Here is a 21206-nt window from a genome sequence, read left to right as displayed (position 1 = left end):
CAATTGAACTCATAATTTTCGACGCGGAGTAAAAATTTATAAAAATTGCAAAAACGATATATGAACCTATAACTTCTGAAAATATAATAAGTTCAATGTTAAACCCTTAAAAATTGAACACATACAATTAAAATCCTGAATCCGTCTTTGCTCCGACGTGCCTGGGAGGCTGGGACCCAGAAAGCCCATGCCTCTGAAAAAGTGTTTATCGGTTTGCAATTACATTATTAAATTTATTTTATTTCTCACTCGATATTCTATATTTATAATGAGAATCTAATTAACTTATATTGCGCCATGTGATCTATAAAGAAAAATTATTCCTTATAAGAAAAAAACTTCATGTTAAGGATTCCAATATGAAAGGATAGAGGGATCTTATCTCTCCCATTATTATCCCTCCCATTATGATTATTATAGTAACTTCATTTTCCAATCAACAAATACTTCACGTGGGACGGTGAGAGCAACGACAAAATTGTCATTCATTGTCCATTAATGTACCTTTCATATCCAGAACGGATGTCAGCAATAGTTTTTGCTAGCGTTTGACCATAAATCCCAAATTTATTTAAAAATTTTAATTTGGGTGAAGTTTGGTTTGAAGATGAAAATGTATTTGGACATACGTTTTCAAAACCTTTTTTTCCAACTTTATTTTAAAAAAACATGTGTATAATTCCCAAGTTTTAGGATTTTCACCCAAAATCAGCTCAATAGCTGATTTTGGAATTTGAAATTTGGGATTTGAGATTTGGCCAAAATATGAGCAAAATTTATGTCCAAACATGAGTTTTGAAAATAAATCCCAAATTTATTTTGGAAAAATTCATGGCCAAATGGGACCTTTGATTAAAGTTGGGTGTTAACTTTGACTTTATTCCTATCATTATAAAGTTACTACATTATTTATATAGAATACTTTAATCGTGGTGAGAGGGTTATGTACTCTATCTCTAAATGAATGTTAATTTGGACTAAGATATAAAATACTACTACTATGTAAATTACACGTGATTTAATGTTTAAACTCGCTCATTCTTTCCTAATTCACAATACCCATAATTCTTATCGCTGGCACATGTTTATCGGTTGTAATTTACTTCCATTACCTTGGTCTAGGGGTGTCAATGAATATTTAAAAATAGATTAAAATGACCGAATCGTTTCACACCGAACTAATTTTTAGATTTCTTTTTAAAAAATCGTAGATTTTTATTTAAATCTGTAACTGTATCGATAATTAGGGCAGGTTTTTTATTTTTTAAAAATAAATCGAAATAATACAGAACCGTATCGAATAAATTTTACATGTGAAAAATATATTTATATAGTAAGTTTAAAAATAATAAAGCATTGAATTTTTCTTTGGACCTTGGAACTACAAAAGCAGTTACAAGTCAACAAGTAATTTAACTCAAAATATTAATTCCTAAAACCCATTATGCTACTTCTACGTAAACTAAGTTATTTCCAGCATCTTCATTAGCAAGAAACAAAGTATTCTAGTGATTATGAGTAACAAACTACAATGTATTGAATATGTTTCCTTTCATGTAATTTAGATTTATCTTTTTGAAAATTTAATCTTCTATAGACTTTATTCTTGAGTCTCAGCTTCGTTAATATCTTTCCACTCGTGTGATTTATATTTTCTTTGTCTTTACTTGGTTTCTTTTATGTTGTTGTAGAATACTTGATGGATCTATACTCTGGCAATCTTTTATTTTTTTAATTCATCATCCTTTAAACAATAAAAATTTCTAGATAGTTTTGCTAAGTCCTATATATAAAAGAATATATGTTATTGCATTCTACTTTTACTGGTGACTTTTACATAACATTTAAAAACTACCAAAAATTAACCGAACAATACAGATACCGAAGAGAAACCGACATGATTGGGACGATTTCGAAAAGTCTAATTTTGATTATACATAATAGAATAACCAAAGAATTAATATTTTATAATATAATCGGCCGCATCGAACCGTTGACACCCTACCTAGGTCATCTTTATTTTTGTTGTGTAGTCATGATTTATGTTCATCGTATTTTATTATTAATCGATTTGTTAACTATTATATGACAAAGTATTTTGCTACGAATATTTTCTTAATCATTCCAACCTAGCTAGGAGTCTGTAATATATTCTAAACGAATTAGTCACTAGAAGACTATCACAAAGGAAAATGAGTAGATAATTTCAAAAACAAAAGCATGCAATTAGAAAGGTCATTTAAGATGAGCATAGACAGAGGTGGATGTAGTGTACTATCTATGGGTGCAACTAAACTCATAATTTTCGACGCAGAGTAAAATTTATATGTAAAAATTTATTAAAATTACAAAAATAATAGATATGAACTCATAACTTTAAAAATATAATGAGTTCAACGTTAAAAATATTAAAATTGAACCCATAGGATTTAAATCTGGATCCGCCTCTGAGCATAGAAACAATACTTGAGTTGTTGTCTTGGTTCTTGATAGAGGCATCAAACAGTGAAAGCTCTAATATCAATTTGAAAGATTCTAAACACCAGAGGACAATTTACCCCATTTTAATAGCTAATTTTTCATATCCCTCTGCTTCCCACTGGATCTATCCACCTGTATGGGTCAAAATCTGACCATACGTAGATTAGTGCTGAAAGGATGGCAAGGGGCCGACTAAGCCGTGGTTATATCCATTAGGCATCATAACGATGAGTATCTCGGCCACTGCCGAGGTCGAACTATCAGAAAATTTGTAAGGCGAAGTATATGTCGTGACACTTAAGGGGGACGACCTAAGTACAATCAACAGATTAGGGTGTTCTGGTTGAGGACCGTTGTATAAAAGGAAATGCTTATAACATATATAGGGGGCGAGAGAACAAGAGGGGGGGGGGGGGGGCTCTGGGCAACAGGAAAAAGAGAGAGAAGGACCAAAAAAGGTCTCTGAGGAAAATGAAGCCAAGGTATAGATCTTGGATGTAAATCTTTGTAATCATCTTTCTCAAATCAATAAAGATTGATTCCGCAGCTGTTAATGGCATCCCTTCTTTTCCTCCTTTGCTCTTACATTACGGAACAGTACATCGAGAATGTAAGCATGTCATTTATGTTCCATATCCCTTTTTAATCTTAGAGGTTCATAAGCTTGACTATATCTTACTCTCTTGTTCAATGTGTTTTGATCTAGAATTAATTATCCTTGGCTAGAATTTATCTTCTATTTTCTTATTAATTAGTTTAACAAAAAACTTAACACTTTTTGATCAAACAATTTGGCGCCGTCTGTGGGAATTTTCTAGCCAAAATCTTAGTTCCCTCTAGATCTAAAACCACTCAGAGTTTCACCTCCCGGTTGTCGTAGCCTCACCCACTCAGTATAAATACCAACTGGGGAAAGTTTTAGGCAAGATTTTGGAAATAATCAAACCAATTAGGATCAAATCTCTACATGAAATTGAAATTATATCTGATATCTATACAAAACCCACGCCCCGCCTGTAGCGATGGTTTTCGCACATCGTGAGTACTCGAAGTGGGATTATGGCCACTACGCACTTAGCACGTCTGAAACCCTATTTGCCGTATTAACGACATACTTCCACCTCTTGGGAAGGGACGACGACCTACTGCATGATTCTTTGAAATAACCAGCCTATCCTGCTTTATTTTTGTACCCGTACGCACAGTGTAATTTATGTATAGAGTATAACACATTTCACTTATTGTTTGCTCAAATCTTGGACGGGACCGGACCGGGACTCGGGCTCGAGATCCCAACGGGCAAGGTAAGTTCATCCCATAAGAAGCCTAGACGCGACTAACCGCGAAGCCACACGGGGCTGCCAGATTTGAAATCACCATTTGAGTATGGGATGAAACGGGTCGCCCTACAACGCCCCTCCCCCCTCGCCGACTTACCAGGTCAAGGTAACCGACAATTTCGTTTGGGTTTAAATTGTCATTTTCTTTTCTGGAATGGGATAGGAACACAAGCGTTCCCATAGGTGCGCGAACAAGGAACAAACGCCACTGAACGCAATAAGCAAAACCCTCCGTGCCATACCATACTGCGAGTAACAGAAACGGCTTAGAGTAGGCCGACATTGTTAAGAAACAATCTCTATAACCTGGAACTGAGAAGTAAGCCCATGGGGCACATAATCTCTTCAACACAGGCAGAACATGAACTCGAAAGGCTCGCCCGAACAGGCGACTAAATATCATGCCAATTCGACCGACTAAATATTACGAGTCACGTTCGAACGTCGTTTAAATTAATGAAGTCCCAGGGTGCCCAGTGACCCAAGCAATAAGTTCATCGTCTGCCTCGTTAATGGCCTCTCCAGGCCAGGCAACTAAGGGACCAGATAAACTGGGACTCACCCCGATGCACAATACTCTCCAACGAAAGCAAAATTAAACAAACCTGGACTCACCCCGACGCACAGTACTCTCCAAAGAAAGCAAATTTAAACAAACTAGGACTCTCCCCGACGCACAGTACTCTCCAACGAAAGCAAAATTAAACAAACCGAGACTCACCCCGACGCACGCGTAAATAATGCGGCAATGAGTAATGTTCTCCAATAAAAGTAATACAATGGACAAATCTCACCATCTCTCCAAACCCGCACATCGCCAAGTGAAAGAAATTTTGACCTCACTCGGACTCACAACAGGTTATGATTTCGACCTCGCTCGAATTTACACCCTTACGGCCATCGGTCGTCGCCAAGTGAAAAGAAAGTTCGACCTCACTCAAACTCACAATGGGTCGCAATTCGACCTCGCTCGAATTCACACCCTTACGGCCATTGGCCGTCGCCAAGCGAAAAAAAAGTTTGACTTCACTCAAACTCACAATGGGTTATGATTTTGACCTCGCTCGAATTTACACCCTTACGGCCATCGGCCGTCGCCAAGCGAAAAGAAAGTTCGACCTCCCTCGAACTCACAACGGGTTATGATTTTGACCTCGCTCGAATTTACACCCTTACGGCCATCGGCCATAGCCAAGTGAAAGTGAAATTTGATCTCGTTCGAATTCACAACCTGTCACAATTCGACCTCAGGTCATAATTCGACTTCGCTCGAATTGACGCCCCTACAGCCCCTGGCCATCACCAAGCGGAAGTAATACTCGAGTTTACAAGTCAAAACTGACTTTGCCCAAGTTAGCAAGTTAGACTTCGACCTCGCTCGAATTACAAGCCAAAACTGACTTCACCCAAGTTGACAAGTCAAATGTCGACCTCGCTCGAATCAAGTGAAATAGAATCGCTCTCGAATTCCCAATTAAAAATCAGGGACTCATTGCGGAGAAATCCGAAGATCTTTTTCAAAAAAAAAAAAGAGAATGGAAGTCAAAAGATATGTGAGCAAAGGTAAAACAATTATTTTATTCAAAAGAAGCACATGCGCAACAACTGCGCTTTACAAAGGGCCAAAAGCAAGCCCCCAAGAAAGAGATGAAAGCAAACAATAAAGAACAAAAAAACTAAGTACAAGAACTGAGAAAATCTTTTCACTCGGCATCGCCCCCACTACCGTTCTCCCCAGCATCGTCGTCATCATAACGAAGCCCATCTCCAATCTCAGCACCCTCACCGACCTCCGGTGTCGCAGGGTCATAACCACGGGCAAGAAGATCCTCGCATGCCTTTGCCCGAGCATATTCAAAAGCGGCCTCAGGAACGCTCCCCGCCTCCCACAAACTCTTGCATATATCTTGTTGGGCCTCAGCATGGACCGATAGCTCATACAGACTGCGGGGAACAATAGCAGAGGCAGATTCTTGAGGGGGAGCCTGAGCCAACAGCTGTGCCTTCTCGGCCTCTAGAGCAGCAACTCGATCTCCCTGGGTCGAAGCCTCCCGATCAAGTTCACCAATCCGCTCCTCGATTCGTGCCTCCTTCAATGTAGCCGTCGCCCTCTCAAACTCCTACTCGGACCTGAGGACGCAAATAGTGTCTTCTAGCGCCGCCGCCCTCGCCAAAGTCGACACTCGAGCCCTCTTAGCTTTCTCCAACTCAGCCACTTTCTTTTCTAGCTCAGCCACTTTCTCCGTCCATTCTACGCTTAGGTTGGCGACTCTAGTGGCATTTTGTTCAAGCTCGGCTCGCAAAGACAGCACCTTTGCCTGAAGGTCTTCACTCCACTGCAACCCCTTTGTCCACTTCAAGCTCCTCGTTCTTGGCATGAAGCAACTCCTCGAGCTCGCTGTATCTGCGGATAGACCGCATCAGTTCCTCGTCATTTTTATTCAACTCCTCCCTAACGGATTGAGCATTACCGTCCGCCCTGAGTTGCGCGTGCATCTCACGGCATTTGTTGCAATACTGGCGATACTTCGCAGCCATTCTGAAAAAAACTTCGGTCCTTGTCTCGGCCCTACGAGCACTCTCGATCTCCAACGTGTAAGTCTAAAAAAAAAAGAGGATAGGAATCAACAAAGGCAAAATAGCACAAAACAAAGAAAAATGGCAAAAGAAAAGTCACTCTCAAGGCCATCTCGGCCACGCCATGTGAAAAAGCGGAATCACTGAGCTCCCGAAGAGACTCACTTTCAGCGGCGAAACCCAGAAGGTCGAACTAAGGCACCAACTCCATCGTGTCCTCCAACAGGTTAAAATCCGATGGGATTTCGAGTATGCGAGAAGGGCCCTCTGACCTTAAATTGACCCTAGTAAATCCCTCCTCGAACATCCTCATGTCCTCGGAATCAATGTCAGAATTAGATTCATAGTCATCCATAATGACGCCCTTCAGTCTCTCAACGTCCGAAGATGGAGTGTGACCCAGTCGAGATGACGATGGGCCGCTCGGAACTGTAGCGGCAACCTCGGAACCCTGTCCCTCCGCCACAGTAGCCTCTTGAATGCTGGCAACGGGTATCGCCTCCTCATCCAGGCTAGCATCACCGCCAGCTTCGGGCACCGTCAATATAAGGTCACCACTCGAGGGCATCACAGCTAAAGAAGCCCCTTCTGACACTATCCTCCGCCTCTTCGACGAGGCCTCTCTACCATCAACGCGAGAAGGTTCACCCGTTGAACGAACTGTGGGGACTGGAGTCTCCAACCAAGAAGCAACCTTCGAACGAACAATCTCGGCCACAGAAGCGGTTTGCCGAGCAACCAAACCCTGTACACCCCCGCCCACAGTTACTCTTGGTGCAGGCCGGGCAGATGGAGCCGGTTGATGAAATGCGAGGGGAGGAGCCCTTGCCCTTCTTACTCCTCTCTGACCTGTCAACAAGAAATTGGTTCAAATAAAGATAAAATAAGGAAGGAGGACGAAGAAAGAAATAGAGCAGACAAAGCCGAATAAGCCAACTCACTAGTGGAAGGTTTACGCCCGAACCTCTCTGTCGCGCCCCCTTTTTCTCGCGAAATCGGGTTTATGACATTTGGAGGGACAACTCATTCCTTTTGGGAACTGGGTTTGCAATTGAAGAGTCGCCACCTAATGATTAGGGTACATTAGGACATCAAAAGAGTTTGATTTGAATAACCAGAGATAGGGTAAGGGCTTGAAATTATTCTAAGGGGAAGGTGTTAGGCACCCCTCAGAATCCACTAGTGTGGTTCCCGGGCAGACAATTATTGTGAATTGAGGTGCAATTAGCATATAGGCAGATAAGGCTCAAATAAGAGGGGATTTCAAAACATAAAGGTTTGAAAGGACCATTAGAAAGGCTAATTTTTAAATAAAGAGTTAAAATGCTAAAGAAAAGAAATGAAGAATAAAGGGAGGGGGGGGGGGTTCCTAGGTTTATTAATAATATGGATCATCCCACACAATGTCCGGTAATCACTCCTCAATGAGGGGCTACACGTGACATTATCGCGTGGTCATCATATCCATATCTACCCATCCCACCCCGTTAAGGTATTTAAAGAGCGGATTGGTATCGATTGCTTATTGCATGATATTACCCGTCCCACTCCTATCAATCCCGGAGGCACTTAGGACTACTAATCCTAAAAAGGGAAGGATATTAGGCTTATCTGGAGTTTCAAAGGTAAAAATTCTAAGGCGACATACAAAAAAAACACATATTGCATATTTTAGGGAAACACATAGAAACAAACAAAGGCTCATATATACCTCCTTAAACAAAGAAAGCATATAATTAGCATGACTTGCACGTACTGTTTAGGTCTGATTAAAAATACCAAAGACGAGGGAAGTTAATTGTTGAGGAAGCTTAGTTTATTACATAACTCAGATAAGAAGTCCGAATCAGGCTTGCCTAGCAATTAACAAAGCGGATTTAGTTTTACAATCATTATCGTAAGGCTTGCCTAAGTGTTTAGACGGAATTTTATAGGCATGATATCTACTGATTTTAGAAGGTGATGAGATAGTAAAGCTCGAAATGAATTGCTTAAAGTCCTATATGCATACTTGTTAAAATTGCTAAGTGTTGGCCCAAGTAAAGGTTAGTTTTGAAGACTGACAAAGGAACTCAGACATGAACCAGGTCCATCCAGTGGTCTATCCCTCAGGTTCAAAAAAACGGGCAGATCCAAGCATGTGGGTTGCTCGTGAAGGACATAAACTTAACTTGGTGTATTAATATCTCCTGATCGAAAAAGGTTGCATAATTGATAAGGAGAAGGAGTCCTTAATCAAAGAGAACACAATTCAAGATAGGGAAGGAGTTAGAAGTTGAAATCAACTAGAACTCTTCCACCAAGGAAGAGTTGCATCAGAACTCTAGTTATTTCTTCATCTACTAACTCTATAAATTGCAGGATGTTCTCACATTAAAGTGTTGCACAAAAACGCATAAGTTAAACGTGAATTGGGAGCAAAATAGCTAGGCTTTTTGCAAGCAGTTCGTGTGTGATTCAAGTGTGCAAACCAGAAGCTACATGAACCATATTGAAGAACCAGCTCCATAAAGAGTTTTATGTGTCTTTCTTTTATTCTAGTTCAATTGTAGTAGGTGTTTTAAAGTTGTACCTTTTCAGCTTTCACAGAAGCAATTGTATTAGGTACTTTGAGTATTCAAGTTAGAGTTAACTTGAAGTTGTCGCAGCAGTTAGAGGCTGGTTGCCACAACGGGATTAGAGTTAATCCTTAGGTTTACAAAGAGTTTTGTAAATGCAGTTTTGGCTCAGTGATTTTAGTGGAAGTTTGGGAAAATCCTACTGAGTAGTAGGTCGTGGTTTTTTCACCTTTTGAGCCAGGTGTTTTCCACGTAAAATCTCTGTGTTCTTTATTTTATGTACTTTTAATTCTGCAAACAGTAGTAATAAGTACACCTAGAAGAACCAGGTCCTTCCAGAAGCAGTTTAAGCGAAAAATTGAGTACTACACAAATCACCCCCTCTCTTATGTGCTATTGATGTTTAGAACATCAATTGGTATCAGAGCAGGTTATCCTTGAAGAGGCTAACACCTTAGGAAAAGATCAACATGAGTGCACCACCTGGGAACTGGGAAGGGCAATCCACTGTTAGGCCTCCACTTTTCAATGGTCAGTACTATTCTTGGTGGAAGAACAGGATGGGAGACCACATCATAGGAGAAGACTAGGAACTCTGGGACATAGTCACTGATGGTCCCTTGGCTACTACAAAGAAAAATGCTGAAGGAGTGGATGTGCCAAAGACAAGAGCTGACTGTACTGCTGAAGATTTGAAGAAATGGGAAAAGAATGCTAAGGCCAAGAAATGGCTTGTGTGTGGACTTGGTCCAGACGAGTACAGTAGAATTCAAAGTTGTACTACTGCAAAGGAAATATGGGACACTTTACAAGTGGCTCATGAAGGAACTCCTCAAGTAAAGAGATCAAGAGGAACACTGCTGTATTCTGAATATGAGAATTTTACTATGAAAGAAGGAGAAACAATTCAAGAGATGTATACTAGGTTCACTACACTGACAAATGAACTTAAATATCTTGGAAGGGTTAATCTTGAAGAAGATAAAGTTGAAAAGATTTTGACAAGGGTACTGCCAATCTCTTGGGAAAGCAAAATCACAGCTATTCAGGAATCAAAGAACATTGCCACTCTTAAGTTGGATGAGCTAATTGGAAATCTCACTGCCTATGAACTTAGAAGGCAAACCATGAAGATGGATGCACCTAAAAAGGAAAGGAGCATGGCATTCAGAATCACTGAAGGTGCTGATCTAGATGAGGATGAAATGACCATGATCACAAAGGATTTTAAGAAGTACCTAATGAGAGAAAATGGTCCTTCAAGAAGTGGAAGCTACAACAAACCAAGGGTTCCTGAAAAACAAACCAATAAGGGGTGCTACAAGTGTGGGAAGACTGATCACCACATCAAAAATTGCCCTCAATGGGAAATTGAATGGAAAAAGTAAAGAGCTGAACGAAGGAATAGGAAGAAGGAACATGTTCAACCCAAGAAGAACAAAGGATCAACAAAGGCTATGGTTGCTACCTGGGGAGAAACATCAGATGAGGACTCAGAAGATGAAGCTGAAAATGAACAAGCACTTATGGACATCAGAGAATCCGATGAGGAGTCTGAGGTAAGTATAATTCATCTCAAAGACAAGATTAAGTTTTTGTCTAAAGAAAGTCTATCTGAATTACTTCTAGATTTCATTGATGAATTTGAGGTTATAAACAATGAAAAGGAACAGTTGTCTAAGGAATGTGTGATTCTGAAAGCTAAGTGCAAAAACCTGGAACTTAGGGCTAGTGAAAGTGATAGTAAAAATGCTGAGTTGAAGAACCAGGTTCATGAACTTGACACCACAGTCCTAGAGCTTAAATCTTAAAATCTAAAACTGAAATTAGGAACAGGTAAAAAGAAAGCTGATCACACATAACTCACATTAGAAGAAAACCTAGGAAAAATGAAAGACGAGTTGTATAAGAAAGATGAGCAGATAAGAGTCCTTAAGGAGGATCTAAGCAAGGTTAAGCACGAGCTAGACAGAACTTGTAAATGGAATAGGTCCTCCGATGCACTTTCATGGCTACATGAACACCATAGTAGCAATAAGAGAGGACTTGGCTATGGGACCCCTGCACCTAAGTGGGATCTCAAAAGCAAGTACCTTACACTTCTTGAGAACAAAATTTGCACACACTGCGGTAAAACTGCTCACTATAAAAGTGAATGTATTGCAAAAGAAAAGGCTAGTCAAAAGAATAAAGAATTTGTTCAAGGGAAAAATAGGCTGCCAAGTTGAGCTAAAAAGAATCTGATTCACTCTTTTGCCTATAGAAAGGGACCCAAACTAGTTTAGGTTCCTAAGACTAACCCCTGACTTTATTTTGTGGGTCCAAGTGAAGGGGAGCAGCCAAATATGGTACATGGATAGTGGCTGTTCAAAGCATATGACAGGAACAAGAACCAGTTCCTTTCACTTGAGAACCTTAAAGGAGGTAATGTCTCCTTTGGAAATGGGAAGAAAGGTGAGATCATTGGGGTTGGAAAGGTAGGTAAGACTGATTCTCACTCTATTGAGAATGTCTACTTGATAGATGGCTTAAAGTATAGTGTCACACCTCCTTTTTTACTACACCCCCGGGGAGGGTATAATAAAGGGAGTTTTTCCAATTAAAGGACAACCGGAACGGGATTTATTATTAATATTCAGAGTCGCCACTTGGGAGAGTAATGGTGTCCCAAGTCACCAGTTGAATCCCGATCCGAGGAAATTATGACTCTGTTAACATCCGCGAACCAAAAATCCGAGTAAGGAATTCTGTTAACCCGGGAGAAGGTGTTAGGCATTCCCAGGTTCCGTGGTTCTAGCACGGTCGCTCAACTGTTGTATTTGATTATATCTGATTTCAAAACATGTTCTAGCTTATGTGCTTTTATTAGTAAACCGCTTTTATTTTTATTTTTAATAAGAATTGCAACGTCGTGAAAATGCGTCTCGAACCACGTCGCACCAGTGCACCCGTGATTGTTAACACATTTCGACTTCGTTGAGATTTGGATTTGGGTCACCTAAATGTGCACCCGAATTTTAGGAAAGTAATATTATTAAAATACGCGCCTAATGCAACTACGCGTTTGCACTTTGCGAGGGCCATGGAAATTCCGCTAAATGGCACGCCTCGAATTCTAAGGTTAAAGGATTGTACTCAACTAAAGCAAACTACGGGGTTCATGGTTCTTAGCGGCCTAAGTAGGCTCCTAACGAGTCAATAAAGAAATTAAAGATAAAACAAAAGTAAAATACTCATTTCACGTTCGATTTCATCTCTCACTATCCGATATCCATCATCCATAATATAGCCAAATCAAACAAAATAACAAATCCCCACACCACTATAGCATCCAAAACTCATTGAGAAAGAAAAAAAAATCTTGAAATGAAACGAACTCACCACAGATTCAAACTTAAACTACTGTACTATAGGAAAGATGAATTAAGGCCTCGTAGTAAACCTATTGAAGTTCCAGATAAAACAGTGTTCTAATCTTGTTAACCTTGTAGCATTCCATGAGTGAGCCTTAACCAATTTTGTTCAATCTACCAAAATAAAATGAAACAAAACGACAAAGCAAAAAAGCTTGATACTTGCTAACTGACCCATGAGTTAACTACACCTTATTTTCTCTTACTTTTGGTGAGGGACACGGGAAATAGAATTTGCTTACACTTCAAATGAACAAGTTTAGCATCAATTACTATCGAAAACAAGGTAACCAAGCAAACAGGGCATCAAGCACACCTGAAGATCCAACAACCACAATTCATGAATCTGAGCATCGACGGGCGTGGATTGAGCTCGAAATTATCCAAAAAAACTGAATACAAACTATGATAACTCTGTTAAATATCAATTTCAACCATAGCAAAGGAGCGAGCAAGACATGTAGACATTATCCCTAGACACGATCATTAGCTTAGCATTTTCAGAGAAGAATCAAGTCCGAAGTAGACTAAGCTAGGTGATTGCACTTCTTACTAAAACTGGCCGGCGACTTAACTTGTCATGACCACACTGAATCAACAACACACACAGATTATCAAGAACGAATTCAGTAACCTCAAACCAACGGGAACGAACCGGGGTGTTTGTGAAAGTCACGAGAAAACAGGTCACTAATCAAAATTCACTTAACGGCAAGCTCGATCGAACAAATCAGAACAATCAGCAAGAACTCAAGAAAAATAGCATTTCAAATTCTGTTATGAACAATACAGTAATACAATAAGAGAAAAAGCACGGGGATGAACCTGAATGCGAACAATTTCAATTTAGTAGGTTCAGAGATGCATACAGGCAGACCGGCGTCGAAATTTGAACGTGCAACAGAACAGAACAGGACAGCAACAATCGAACCAGACCGTCTGAACTCAACGACAACTCGCCACTTCAATCGGACTCAAGTTTCAAAACTAAAATCAGAGGAAGGAAGATGGAAATCAAAACCCAAAAATCTCGAAATTATCCAACCCTCTCTACTCGGATTCTTCTGTCCAATTTTCCCAATCTATTTTTCTTTTCAGCTTCTTCTTAGTATGTGTTGCTGTTGCTAGCATGGGGTTGGGATTTTGGTTTTGTTGTTTGGCGAAGGGATCAATGGGGAGGGTTTTGTGTGTTTCTGTTCTAGCCAAAAGAGAGCTGATGGGTGTGTCGACTGGTGTGGGGGTGGGTTCGAAGAAGAAGGAGATTCAGGGGGGGGGAGGGGCTCTCCTTGCACTGTTGCGGCGCTCTTTCAGATTTTTGGCCGTTCTTTTTGTCTCCCTTAGGGGTCTAGGTTTAGGTATTAAAATAACAAAGATTTGGGTGTTGGTCCGGGTCGGGTCGACCCGGTTTGGCTAAGTTGAGGGAAATTTGGGCTTCTAAAAATGTTTGGCCCAATTCAATTCAGAATTAGCCTTTTCCAACTTCCTTTCTTTTTGTTGTTCTTTTTTCTTTCTTTAATTAATTAAAACCTAAACTAAAATCCTAAATCAATTCAAATTGTAAAATCAAGCTAATTATCTAACTATGTAAAAATGATCATCATCATTTTTTTTTTGATTTTTTGATTAATAACACAATTAACTCAATGTAATTAATTCCTAAATGCAAATTGAACCTAAGGTGGCATGAAATTAAAATGTGACACTTTTTATGGTTTTTCTATGATTTTAAAATATAAAATATATGAAATGCAACTAAATAAGAAAAACACCTAAAAAGCAATAAAATTATTTTGGTCTATTTTTAGGAGTTATTTTCATGTAGGGCAAAATCACGTGCTCACACTGCCCCTCTTTGCTCGGAAACACGAAGAGTTTTCGTGCAAAGACAAGTGAGCGGATACGAGCGATTTTTGCCCGTTTGAATACTCCGTGGGAAGCATTTTTGAAAAGATTTGACCGAACCTTTGCTTCCGAGGTTGCCTACATATCCTTGGCTATAAGGAATCAGGTCAGTGTAGTTCAGAGGTGAGTGAGATGATGGAGTATGCGAGGTAGAGGAGCCAGTCGAGGTGCCGTTCCGCCGAGGTTTCCGTTCCGCAGTCCTTGTTATTACATCAAAAATCAAAACATGAAAAGAACTAGCTAAGCCTGTCAAATACGAGTTACAAGATTCCTATCTATAAGTCTTCTGAAGCTTGATCTTGAGTCTTGAATGGTTCTTCATGCAGACTTTAGATTTGAACCTTGACGCTTTCCAGTCGCAGGTGCTAGTTCATTCTTCCTCAACTTTTCGGACCAAACCCGTACACCACACCATGCTTGTGACTTGTATTCTTCCGGTGATGTTCCTTTGTTGCTGCCTTGAATTGTGATCTGAGATGTTTGCCCTTTTTCCAGGTGATGTCTGACCGCTGAACTTGAATGTATTCCTTGTTCTCCAGGCGGGCTCCTGACCGCTAAAGTTGAAATGTATTCCCATGCTCTCCAGGTGGGCTCCTGATTACTGTATTGAACGGTATTCCTCTGTTCTTCAGGCGGGCTCCTGATTGCTGAAACTTGAAAATGTATGCCTCTGTTCTCCAGGCGGGCTCCTGACTGCTGAAACTTGAAATGTGTGCCTTCTGTTCTCCAGGCGGGCTCTGACTGCTAAACTTGATGTATTCCCTGTTCTCCAGGCGGGCTCCTGACTTCAACAAAAATGGACAAAACAAAGAAAATCTCTTGCCCACGTTGGTGACTGGGCGTCATATTACCAGATATTAACAAGGAATTTGGAAAGCTGAAACTTGAATTGTTAGTACTCTGGTTCTCCAGGCGGGCCCCTGATTGCTGAAAACTTGAAATGTGTGCCTCTGTTCTCAGGCGGGCTCCTGATTGCTGAAGCTTGCAATGTGTTCCCTTGTTCTCCAGGTTGGGCTCCTGATTGCTGAACTTGAAAAGCATTCCCTTGTTCTCAGGGTGGGCTCCTGAACTGCAACAAAACAAACAAAGAAAATTTCTGCCCCAGTTTTGGTGACTGGGTGCAGCATGTTATCAGATACTTAAAAGCTAAAATTGGAATTGTACTTCCCTTGTTTCTCCAGGTGGCTCCTGACTACTTGAACTTGAAAAGTATTCCTTGTTCTCCAGGTGGGCTCCTGACTGCAACAAAGTAAACAACAAAGAAAATTTCTGCCCCAGTTTGGTAACTGGGTACAGTATGTTATCAAATATTAAAAATTAAAAGCTAAAATTGAATTGCACTTCCTTGTTCCCAGGTGGGTTCCTGATGCTGAACTTGAAAATTATTCCCTTGTTCTCCAGGTGGGCTCCTGATTGCTAAAGCTTGAAGAGTATTCCCTTGTTTCTCCAGGTGGGCTCCTGACTGCTGCAAACAAACAAAGAAAATTTTCTGCCCAGTTTGGGTGGCTGAGGTACAGTATGTTATAAAAATTTAAAGCTAAAACTGATTGTACTTCCTTGTTCTCCAGTAGGCTCCTGATGCTGAACTTGAAAAGTATTCCCATTGTTCTCCAGGCGGGTTCCTGATTTGCTGATTCTTGAAAGTATTCCTTGTTCTCCAGGTGGGCTCCTGATGCTGAAGCTAAGAGTATTCCCATTGTTCTCAGGTGGCTCCTGATTGCTGCAAAACAAATCAAAGAAAATTTTCTTGCCCCAGTTTGGTGATTTGGCGTACAGTATGTTATCAAATATAAAAAATCAAAAAGATAAAATTGATTGCACTTCCCTTGTTTCCAGGTGGGCTCCTTCTTGTGATGCTGAAAAGGTATTCCCTTGTTCTCCAGGTGGCTCTGGACATGCAACAAAATAAACAAAAACAAAGAAATTTTTATTTGCCCAGTTTGGTAGCTTGGGTATAGGTAAGTGTTAAACTGAATTATTCTACAAAAATTATAAGAATTTGAAAGCTTAAGTCCTATTAGTCCAGGGAGGTCCTGACAACTTTAATAATTATGAACTAAGTTATTATTCTCTAGAGGTATTACCCTACTTACATTTGTTGTCTACACTACTCTCCTATTTTTAGTGAGTCCTGAACAAATTCTAGTTAAATAAGATAGTTTATAACCTGAGTATATATCTACTGAAGGTACGATCCCACTATATTCTTGATTTATCTAACAAACTTCTAAAAGCTAGTCCATTATCCAGATAGGGTGCTTGAAACTCCAATTGAATCCTATCTTAAACGTTTGCAAATTGAAACCAAACTTATACTCCTATTTATGCTAAATTCATTGCTACTCATTGGATTGTTTTTGAAATTTAAACTAAGTTCCCATTTTTCCAGGAGGGTCTCTGAGAGTTTCAGTCATACCCTGTTTTGGTCCTTGCTTTTTGCCTTAAGGAGGAGTTCTCAGAAACCAACGAAAAATTTTCTGCCCTTTCAATCAAAGGAAAAACATCTTGTCAGTTTAAAAATTTGGTGGTTGGGTTTGTGGCCTTGAACTTTTGAGGGTGATAGCTCCTTTTCCCCATGATACGTGATTCCATTTGAGACCTTGCCTGTTTCGTGATCTAACCCTTTCTTCTGTATTTTACCATTGAAAATACCTCTTCTCCATTTCAGACCCACCACCCTTTCTGTTTGCACCGCTCGTACCGACAGTTTACCAAACCTTGTGTTTTCACAATTGGAATCCAAAGCACGCCCATTTACCCCACTTGTGTATACGCCTGTTCTTTCGTTGACTTAACCCGGCTTCGGGCCTTGAGGTCTTGATTGACTCTTCATTTTTGGTTTCCATTCGACGACCTTACTTCTTCCTTGACTAACCCTTCCTTTGTAAGCCTTGACCCGAAAAACACCTCTTTCTCGTTCAGGCGCAATACCCTTATATCTTGTTGCACGCTCGTATCAGAAATTACCAAACCTTTGTGTTTCAATGATCCCAAGCATGATTGATTGTTACCAAATCATGTGCAATGTTGTTCTTTCCTGATTTAAATCACTGGCTATGGCTCAAGATCTTTTATTCCTTACTCGCCATGATAAATGATTCCACTGCGAAGACGCTTGCTTGACTATACACTTTCTTTTGTTACCTTAAGCACAGAAAATATCTATTGATTCCGTTAAAACACCCTCCATCTATGTTTTGCTTGATTCATGAATGTGTGACAACACCTGTATTTCTACGCATCCCAGAAGACGTCAATTTGCAACCCACTCAAAGTGTACTGTTGTGTTCTTCTTGACTTAAACCACTGGGATACGAGTCCTTGAGGTTTATAGCTCCTATTTGCCAGATAACATTTGACTTCTGCTTTGAAGGTCTTGCTCGTCACTAGGTTTATACCCTATTTATCAAGTGTTATCACAAGGAATACTTTATCTTTTAACCTAACCTCATTGTTGCTGAATTACATATACCAGTCTTTGCATTTTCACAAGATCACAAACATGTTGATTGTTGCAAACTCAGTCTGTGCTTGCTGTCTTTCCTAACTTTATATTGAGCGCTTTAATTGGTTAACCAGATCCCGTTTTTGTGCAATTGGAAAGAGCTGCGGTGGAAAATTTTGAGTTCATTTTCTCACTTGTTTGAACCAATAGACTCAGGAAGGAGGAATATAACAGACAAAGGGACAGAGTGGATGACAACGGAAATAGATGATTCCTAATAGAAAACTAACAAGTAGACCTATCGGATGTGAGGTACCGGCATCTAATGACCTTGACATGCACCTTAGATATTTGTCAAGTGCAAAATGCTGAATGTGTTCAGCTCATTGTTGTACCTTTTTCACCATTGAAACTGGCTTCAATGCTCGACGCTCTTCCAAATCTTGATTCAACAATCCTTACTCGATTGTTTAGTGCCCGAAGGTTTTTACCATCAAGCTCTCTCATTTCGTTCTTTCTCTCAAACTTTACAGATCGCTCAAAGGTGCCCGTTGAGGTTTTTCACCAATAAGGACTCTATCATTTTTAATTCTCTCTCAACTCACTTTTGCCTTCATTGGTGCCCGTGAGAGTTTCACAATAAGTACTCTCTCAATTTTCCTTATTTTTTTGCTTGTACCAGTGTTGCCCTGACATGAATATTCTGCAATTGCTCGTCTTGGCACTTTTGAAGAGCTGATCGGAAAAGGTCTTTTCTTTGGACGTTAATGTGGGTTTGGGATAGGTTAGAAGAAAGGGTATCAAAGGTCCTCAAACAATCAAACATGGTTCAAAAATCTCTACAACTTTCGGAATCACGGATTTTTCACAGCAACCAACAATCTTCTGCCCCAGTTTCTTCCTTGGGACTTTTGGATTTTTATTTCAGGTATGTGACTGAACCTCAGAGAGAGACTGCCTACTGTACCCCCCCCCTTTCGGGATCAGTCCAACGTAGTTCAGGCTATAAACTAGTTCATTGTTGCGATTTTCCTTCCTTCCACTTTTCTTTCCTTTCCTTTCATTTCTTTTCTTTCCTTTTCTTTTCTTTTCTTTCTTTGCTTTTCTCTCTCTTTTTTTTTCCTGTTTTATTCCCTATTATCTTTTCTTCTTTTTTTTTTTCTTTTCTTTCTTTATCCCTTTTCCTCTTCCTTTCTCTTCATTTTTTGTTGCTCTTCCTTTTCTCTATTCCTTTTTCACTGTTTTCTCTTGGTTTCTCCCCATTTTCTTTTACCCCGCTCGGGACCTTGACAGAACAAGTTTATTTATTGAATTGCGATCCTCCGGAATAGAGGGGGTTTATCGCAAGAGTAAATAACGACGACTCAAAGGGTAACACAAGGGATAACAGTGTTTTGAAGTAGCAGAACAATAACATGCCTTCGTCATTTCAATCTCAAAACATGCCAAGCTAAACCTGCGCAATTAAACAAACTGAGGAAAACATAGGTAACCCCTTTTTTTATTGCACCGATCGAAAATATACTCAAACCATTATCCACAATTTGCCTTCTGATTTGTCCAATTAACCAGAACACATTTGGACAATTCTTCTCGCTTCACCACGAGCGGCCCCTGCAACGATTCGGGGAAAACTTGCTTTCGTCATCACAACCGAGTGCTTTGGATGATGTGCATTTCAACATGCTATTTCTGATTATGTTCTATCCTCGAACGTTTCACACAATTTGGGTCGGAACGACGACTTTCAAACAAACTCATTCCATTACTGTCCTTGACATCTTCCATTGTATTTATGTGTACACTAATTTCACTAAAACGACTTTTAATAACCAGGCCTGAGATTGAATGTCGACTGATGTCAGTGTCGATGCGCAGAGCCACGCATTGAAAAGAATGTATGCATAAGGAGAAAGGAACCAATCAAACATGACTAGATTACTATGAGCGAAGGAGACAGAGCAAATTGCCATGTAAGACTGCGGTGAAAGGCGGTTATAGAACAAGCGAAAAAGGCAACTAGACATAGAGTTACAACCCATTGAACCTAACCCTAAACTATGCCACTACACAAGCTATTACAGACGGAGACAAACAAGACAAAGAAAGGACTTAGAAGGGTTTGAGTCACTAGGACAATATCCGAATTACAACCTGAAATAACCCCGGACAACGGAAAAATGACAAACAAAATAAACCAACCAAAACTCCAAGAGATGGAGCCGTCCTCCAAAATTACCAAGTTACATGTCTTAGCTACTGAATTTCACACCAGATTGCTGGAATTTCACAGACTTCATCACGTTGTTCTGAGCAAAACTGCTTCTGGGTTCTCTTCTGCGCTTCATTCTCACAATCAATCATTTTTACTCCACCATATGCTTCTCATTGTGCACAGGAGATGATTCTTGGCCAGTGTTTGTTGCAGTCTGGATTTGCACGACGATGTCGCCTGGGCATCCAATAAGCTTTTGGAATTGCATTCTTCAGATTCCAACATTTCTCTTTGTCGTGCCCGGGGCACCTGAATCAATATGCGCCACTTTTGAGAAAGGATCAAACTTCTTTTGGGAAGGAGGGTTCGACATTTTTATCTGGAATCGGTTCAACATGTTCCAATGTCCTTAGCCTCTGAACAGACTGGCATATGATTCTCCCCAATGATTGAAGGTCTTTCTTTCTTCCGTAACCTCTCATTCTTAAACGCTTGGATTTGGGTCTAAAACCTGATCCGGGGTGTTTTTTGGTTAAGCTTTACGGGGTTAGATTGGGCATTTTGAGGAGCGGGTTAACTGAGGATATTGATGTGCGAACTTTTGGGATTTTTCTGTGGAGAGAGAAGTGGCGTCGGGAGGATCATCTAATGCAACAAGGATAACCACAGGGACGATGTCTGAGGCTGGAAATGTTGATCAGGAAACTATTGGTATCGTCTTTTCTGTTCTTCTTTCTTTCAACCAAGGCTTATTGGTACGTCTGAATGGCTTCCGAACGATCACGATTTTCTGACTTGATTCCTGTCTTCCACTTAGCTCCCCCATTTTTAACCAATCATGAAAGGCTTTAACCAGGGCCGGGATCAAATGACTGAGTAGGTGGGTCCCTGGGCCCGGCCATGTAGAAAAGCTTAACCATTCTTCTGCGCTGATTGAGGGACTGACTCGAAGCAGCTTGCTCCCTCCATTTGAGCCCAAATACATTAAAGCTTTTCCCGTTCCCGGTCTTTCCATCTTAGAATAGCGAGGTGCGGTCTGCGGGGTAACACGTTGATTGTGCATTGAAAGTATCGGGACAAAGTCTTGGAAGCCATATCACCCAATGTATTCCACTCATCGACATTTTTGGACGACCATTGCCAGTCCCAAATAGCTTGCCCCAGTTTAGGCTTTTCACTGAAATATGCCATCATTCACGTGCATCTTTCTCTCCAACAATCCTCATTTTGTTGCCAATAGACCCTCAGGTGGGCTACCGGATCTCCACGGTCCCA

This window comes from Nicotiana attenuata, unplaced genomic scaffold, assembly GCF_001879085.1.
Source record: "Nicotiana attenuata strain UT unplaced genomic scaffold, NIATTr2, whole genome shotgun sequence".
Taxonomy (NCBI): domain Eukaryota; kingdom Viridiplantae; phylum Streptophyta; class Magnoliopsida; order Solanales; family Solanaceae; genus Nicotiana; species Nicotiana attenuata.
Note: the sequence above shows the minus strand (reverse complement) of the source record.